At 43.0% G+C, this 7712-nt stretch overlaps 1 long non-coding RNA gene across 1 annotated transcript; it reads left to right on the forward strand.

The window, feature by feature from the left end:
* The first annotated feature begins 552 nt into the window (after nt 1–552).
* Nucleotides 553–3891, forward strand: LOC125512654. Its single transcript, XR_007285464.1, has 3 exons — nt 553–739; nt 900–1186; nt 3496–3891. It is a non-coding gene; the product is annotated as an uncharacterized LOC125512654 (long non-coding RNA).
* Nucleotides 3892–7712: the final 3821 nt, after the last annotated feature.

Genomic DNA, 7712 nt, shown 5'->3' on the forward strand with positions numbered 1-7712 from the left:
TAGCGGGATTTCAAGCAAGATGATCGTTACCCTGGATACCACTACTATCTTTGATTTGCTAGTTGTCTCAATGTTATTGCTATGTCGCGCTACCTACCACTTGGTAATCAAGCCTCTTAAATATGCCATGAAACAACCTCTAACCATTTTCACCATCCCAGCAAACCGTTGTTTGGCTATGTTACCGCTTTGCTCGTTCCCTCTTATAGTGTTGCTAGTTGTAGGTGTAGTTGAAGTTTGTTCCATGTTGGGACATGGATATCATGGGATATCACAATATCTCTTATTTAATTAATGCATCTATATACTTGGTAAAGGGTGGAAGGCTCAGCCTTTTGCCTGGTGTTTTGTTCCACTCTTGCCGCCTTAGTTTCCGTCATATCGGCGTTATTTAGATACATTATAACCGAGCACTATTCCTGCCCTCTTAGGCCATTAGTGTTCCCAACCGTTGGATCTGGAGTTGTGGTCGTTTCTGAGCGTTGGATCTTCACTTAATTCCGCCTGGGATTTCGTTACGCGAATATCGTGATACACAGGCTGGGCTGCTACTCCCGTGACAAAATTCCTGATCTGCTATTAGTTGGGCCTCGAGTCTTTCCTGTGTGACCAATTCATCCACGTGATCTCTCTGCATCCCCGCTCCACTTCGTGTCCTAGGCCTAATCGCCGCACCGGCGATGACGGTGAGTGATGCTTTGGGTTGCTGCCACCAGCCCTACTGCTCCCGGTCCCTCTGGTAGATATCACCGCAACCGCTCTCGTTCATCCTATTTTTTGACCCGTTTTCCTTAATCCTATCAACATTGCCACTCAATATCTCGGCCACCGCAAAAGATTGCTAGGTTTGGAGATGGGATTTCAGGTGCTAATGTCTTTCGGATCTCAATTTTGTACAGGTTGTGTTCATCAAGGTTCCAGTCAACTGATTTGGGCAAATCTTGGAGGTTGGTACTCATCGAGCCGCCGATCTTCAATCTGATCCATTCAAGTCAGGCTTGACTGATCGATGCAGGGCGAATCAAGGCGGGCCTGACTGATTGATGCAGGGCGAAGCAAGGCCGGGGTCAATTTTTGTTGGTTCTATCGGTAACGGCCTCGCTCGACACTTCCTTGGCGTTGACACTTACATGCGGTGGATTTTCACGCCCCTACGCCCCTTCTTCACTGGACAATAATACAAAGGGTATTCCAAATTTCCATCTCTGCTCCTCATCCATGCTTTGTTCCCCCTTTTCGAGTGTTTGTATTTTGCAACTTAATTTCTTGTTTATATGGTTTAACATGGATTGATTGGTCGAGGAGAGTACGGCAACAAGATATGGTGCTAGAGATATGGATTTCCCAGGGAGTCAGCTCGATGTAGTGTAGTAACCTCGGCTTACCTTATCTTCGCGGCCTCTGAATGCCGTTACAATTTGAAAATAAGGATCCTTGATTATATTGATATGTTTTGATACACGGCTGTATCTTCCGAAACCTGTGCTGGATGCTTCGGGCGTTTGTGTTCCTCAATGAGAAATCGTTCCATGCACTTGACAATAGTGAGAACAGACTTCAGAACTTATGTTAGAACAGTCCTGACTGGAACAGACTTAACTAAACTCTTAGCCTGATATGTAATTCGTGGTAAAACCTTAGCTTCTTCTGGTTTTTTAATAACTGTCTTGGCTCTGTTTTGCTTTGGAGCCACCCGGTAGTTCTATGTTGCTGCACAGATGCACCATGCTTTTTAGGACTAACCTTTTTTCATCATATCAATTCTTCTGGATGATGTTCTATTTGCTCATTTTTAAACTCATGGAATGAAAAAAAAATTATTCTCAAATCCAATTTTAAAACTGGATATGTTAGGTTTACAAGTATGCAATCCTGCATTAAGGTAGTTTTTAATGCGATCGATTATCTAAATTTCCTCCTGCTCTCTTTACAAGTATGCAAGGCTCATATCTCAAGTATGGTCGAAGCATTGCTGTTAGGCAAGGTGGTTAATCGTGTCTAGATTATTGATGAGTGGTTCTCATCCTTTACTGTAGCTTCACCAAAGTTGTATTGTTGCATGCTTGCAGATACGCGTAGTTTCAGTTTGGCTTGTGATATTGATATTTTATCAAAAATAATTCCATACATGATGCAAAAAGATCATTCGGAAATGAGCACGTTCCATGTAATCTGGGTGGCACTCACCCATATATTCTATGTACAGAACTCTCCGTTTGCACAACATTAGAACATTGGTAACATATTTTGACTCTGGTATTCACTAAAGCTTGTACCAAACAATCATGGTGTGTTCCATAGATTGTTTTCTTCATATCTATGGGTTTCCAAGATCCAATCTTCTCCAGCAAATATAATTGACTATTACGCCCATCATTTTTATGCATCACAACTTAGATTGAGCAATGGCACTACATTACATACACAACTTCTTTACTCTTCATAGTATTACTACAAATTTTATCATGTATCTTTATGTTTCTTTGAAAAAGACTTCTATCATATCATGTATCTTTATGTTTCTTCGAAAATTACTTCCTATCATATCTCTTAGTATACTTATAAAAGTACCTACCATTCTATTCAAAAAATAGACGGGCGCGGCAACGCGTGCCTTCGATGATCTAGTGTTCCTTGAATTTTGTGTTCCTAACACGGTCGGGGTTTATGGGCCCCCTTGTTTCTTTGTTTAAAGTAAAGCTATCATGAGGAGATCCAACATTGGTTTTACCATTTGCCTAATAACAACTAAAACTTGCATAGGGACCGGTTAGCACCCGAGGTCTCTTAATCAACCCCCGAGCCAGTGCTCCTCATGAGTGCTGGTCCACCAACCTAGCAGTCGGCGGTGCCGCCTCGGGGCAACTCGAGGTGTTTTGGCTATCGTCCACTATGCATAGACGGATGAGTTCGTAGATAGAGAGCGCGCGGCTCTGGACACGGATCTGACTCACCGGGAGATCTCCTTGGGATAGTTTTCCTTTCTTCGAAGAGCTTGTGCACCGGGGTTCCGAGGTTACTCGGGGTGTCCCGAGATGGAGGATTGTCTCCGCGGATCATGAGAGCTTATCATGGGCTAAGTTGGGACACCCATGCAGAGTTTAAACTTTCGAGAGTCGGGCCCGCGGTTATTTGGTAGATGGGAATTTGTTAATATCCGGTTATATAGGACTTGAAGTAAACTCAATTAAAATACACCTACCGCATGCGTAACTGTGACTGTCTCTTTTCGGGTGTGTTCGAGAAGAGAACACGGTTGGGTTATGTTTGAACGTAAGTAGTTCAGGATCACTTATTGATCATTACTAGTTTGCGACCGTTTACGTAGCTTTTCATCTTACTCTTGTACTTGTAAGTTAGCCACCATACAATGCTTAGCCGCTTGTTGCAACCTCACCACTTATCCATTCCATACCCATTAAGCTTTGCTAGTCTTGATATCCATGGTAATGGGATTGCTGAGTCCTCGTGGCTCACATATTACTACAACAACAGTTGCAGGTACAGGCAAAGCGATGCTTTGACGTGAGAGCGATGCTTGCTTGTCTTGGAGTTCTTCTTCTGCTTCTTCTTCTTCGATCAAGGGATAGGTTCCGGGTCGGGGAGCCTGGGATTAGCAGGGTGGATGTCATTCTTCTTTTCGTTTGTTTTCATCCGTAGTCGGATCCTGCTCTTTTGTATGATGATTGTTATGTATTGATGAACTGTTGTATTCATGTTGTAGCTTGTGGCGAGTGTAAGCCTTTAACTTGTATTCTCATCTATTCAGTACATGGTATGTTGTAATGATATCCACCTTGCTATGCGCTCGAAATACGATTGTGCCTCGATCATGAATTCATCACATGATTGGGATAGAATCGCATCTTGGGCGCTATACGGTTTCACTGAGAATCGAACTCGGCCACACCGATTTGCAAGTTTCAGTCAGACCAAAAGTTACAAGCGAAATGGCCTAAGCCAAATCGGTGAGACCGATTTCTACAACTCGGTCGGTCCGAGATGAGTTCGGCGGAAACCTAACCCTAAATTTTCGAATCAGAACTAATCTAAAGGAAGTTTTTGTTGGATAGAGTGATCTCATACGTGGTAAGAATCATGGCATTGATTTTGTGCCAAGAATCCGAGGTAAAGATTGCACAAAGGATTGAACTCATACCCTAACTTGGCGATGAGCTCGCTACAGCGACACGGCGGTGAAGATTCCCGTTGACGGTGGTGGAGACCAGCGGCGGGAGGTCACTTGCAATGAGGAGACAATCCGGAGACCCGAGTCAGCAGAGCAGGACACGCGCGGGCGAAAGGTTTCGGAGGAATTTCCAAAATTTGGCCCATGGGTATATATATCCTGACCCTGTTGGTGTGACCGAGTGGAACGACTCGGTGGCACCGAGATGCAATATCGCAAGCGGTTACTGCAACTCGGTGTGACCGAATTGTTCAAATCAGTTGCACCGAGATTGAAAACCTAGATCAACTCAATGAACTCACTATGACCGAAAGGAATGAATCGGTCAGACCGAAATACACAGAAAGGTTTTGAAAGTTTAAGTCTATGATGAATCGGTGACTCCGAGTGCTCCTCAACCAGAGGGTTCGAATTTGACTTGATCAAACTTTGTGATGTAGCATGAATAGAGTTTGAGACGAGAAACACATAGATAGCTAGAGGAAGTTTTTAGGCATTCTTGTCCATCCATTTGGCAAGAGAAAAAGACTAAATAATCAAAGGAACAAATGGATGTCCTCGAATGAGAAAAATGTGCAATCAACATGCTCACACAATGAGATGCAATATGAAATATGTGGCAAAGCATGCACAAACTCTCTACCATTTTTCTTCATTTTCTATAATCCACCACCAGTTATGCTCAAATTTCTAACCCATCATCATCTGTGTTGCAAAATTGTCACTAACATCAAAGTTAGAATCTCCACAACTGCTTACGGATTGCCGGTTACTTTCCTTGGTTTCTTGTGCTTTGCTTGAATTTCTAACCCTTATTTGTATCTCACCTCTTTTGGACGCCCTTTTGTGATGGAACATGCACTGGTGCGCATCGGTTCTAAACAAACGGTTTTTAACCCGTTTCAGCGACGGCATTTGGAACCATCGCCAAGTGAGTGTGTGCGGTAGCGTGTCCTTCGCACATGACCCATAAATTGTCAGGGATAGGCCCTCCTGGGACCCAGGCTGGGGCCGTGTGCGATCGGGCGAGGCATCGAAACCCAATCATTTTCGTAGGTATGTACATCCCACACGGTAATCCGAGAAAATCATTTCCGTAGGTATGTACATCCCACACGGTGAATCCTAGAAAAACATTTCCGTTTGTATGTATATCACACATAGTCAATCCAAGGAATATGTTTCCATTCTTATGTACATCCCACACAATCAATCCAGGGAACACGTTTCCGTTCGGACGTACATCCCACACAGTTTTATGTGTAGGCTCGTGTGTGAAAGGTGTAACTATCACACACGGTTTGCCATGGTTAACTGTTTGCTTTTATCAACTATATCACACACGATTTGATGAACAAAACTGTGTGGCATTGGGCTATCCATTGCAAGCGCTTTTTCTGCTAGAACCATTTGCAAAGGTCCATGACACATTTAGCAGGTTTATTAGTTTACAATTAATAATTCCAGTATTACGCAAATTCACATTTCATATCGAATAGCTGTTTGCCAATTTCATATCAGGCACATAAATATATTATAACATCACAGTACGGTAGCTACATGAAAACAACACAATACAACATATAGCTAGTTCAACTTCATAAGAACAATATATTCATTTCCCTAATCGAGATCATCCAGGCTCGTCTTATCCACCTCTGCTTTCAATTCAGTAAGAACCCGTTTTGCACGGGCCAACTAGGAAAGCACCTCCTCCTTCGCCAACACCATCTTAGCAAAGTCTGATTTAAAAAATCTGAGCTCATTCTACACCTTCAACTTTTTATCCCCCATCTTGAAATATGCTTCACTGTTGACAACACTTTCTCTAATCCTACATGTGTTCTCTTCCTCATACATGCTCCAGAGCTTCGCTAGGCACATCTTCAAAGACTGTGGCCACTCTTGATCAACCCACTTCAAGTAAGAACACTTCCATTCATCCTATAATATTTAAAACTAGATCAGTAACAATTGTAGGGGAAATGGGTTTATAGCAACATAGAAAATCACCAATGCTTATTTTGAAAAACTGAAGAAACATGTTAATTATGACATATCTTCTCAAAAAGATCAATGTGCAAATGAAATAACTGGTACTGAGACAATAACCAAATTCTGGAACATCAGAAGCTATAATTAACTGCAACGACGCTATAAGTTCTTACTCATGTACAATAAATAACAAAATGAACATTTTATGAGGAAGGTAAATATAACTGCAACAGCATAGCGATAGTGTTTGGATGATAGCAAATTGATATTAACAGGTGTGTACATGCACAAATTTAGTAACATAGAACCAATCGCACCAAGGCCGTCCACTATGTATGCCAAAACTGGGGTAAAGACAAATGTTGCAACATCTCGCACCGGTGCCCTGCACTAGTGAGCCGATGCAGCGGAAAAAAATCAGGGACCCGGACTCCGGAGCACGTAGTTCCTCCGATGCCCAGTTCCTTCGTGCCATAAAGATTTAGTATTTTACTGCTTTGCTGCTCAGATGTGTGGACCAAAGTTGGCTGCACAAACTGCTGAAGTGGTGCGAAATAATTTTCTAATGGAACCGCTGATGATATGGCAACAATTTAAGATACTAGGTACGAACTGTGACACTGTCTTAGGATGTGTTTGGTTGAAGGTGTGGTGTGAATGGGTTGGGACCGTGACAGTGTCTGAATCACATCTAACAAATGATTTGTAACAACGAAAGAGTGTCTAACCTTCTATGCACATGCCAGAAACTTCCTCCCACTGTCCACAGAATCCAACGAAAGAGTGTCTAACCTTCTATGCACATGCCAGAAACTTCCTCCCACTGTCCATGCATGGAGATTGATGGTGACAACGAGCAGATAGATCTTCAGCCACCCCGCTCCATTCGTTGCCACTGATGGTCTTAGGGAGCTACAAGAGGAAGAAATGACTCAAATCGACCGCCAAGTAAAAAATCCTTCATTCCAAGTCATAGCCCGACAGAGAGAAGAAAGGCATACCCGCTGGAGATGTCTTTGAAGAAGACCATGGCGACCCCGGTGGTAGGATGCGAGACAGCGAGACCGAGGAAGCGGCTATAGCTTAGCAAGGAAGGAAGGAAGGAGGAAACAGGGGAAATGTGACTTGTGGTCGGGGAGAAAAGGGGGTGAGGAAGGGGGGAATGGGGCAGGGTAGATATTTTGGCGGTAGGCCAAAATTTTGGAAATGTGGAGGGAAACTTTGTGCACGGTGCCGCCGGACCATTCACTTTGAACGATTGTGTGCATCGCAGATGATTCTTCTAGTTTACACGCATGGGATGAGTTTGATAATTCAAATTTTGGTGGAAATTTCCCCGGTACGTCATTGCATAATTTAACATCGCTTGCTAATTTGGGCACACAAAAGAGCGTACAGCAGACAGACCACACTTACGGAATCGAGTAATTTTAGTAATTAAACAGAGCCAGTTGACCTAAACATTGCTAAACAAAAGACCAACATTAAAAGCAAAGCCTAAGTACGCATAATTTTAACAAATCCGCCG

This window comes from Triticum urartu, chromosome 6 (assembly GCF_003073215.2).
Source record: "Triticum urartu cultivar G1812 chromosome 6, Tu2.1, whole genome shotgun sequence".
Lineage (NCBI taxonomy): Eukaryota > Viridiplantae > Streptophyta > Magnoliopsida > Poales > Poaceae > Triticum > Triticum urartu.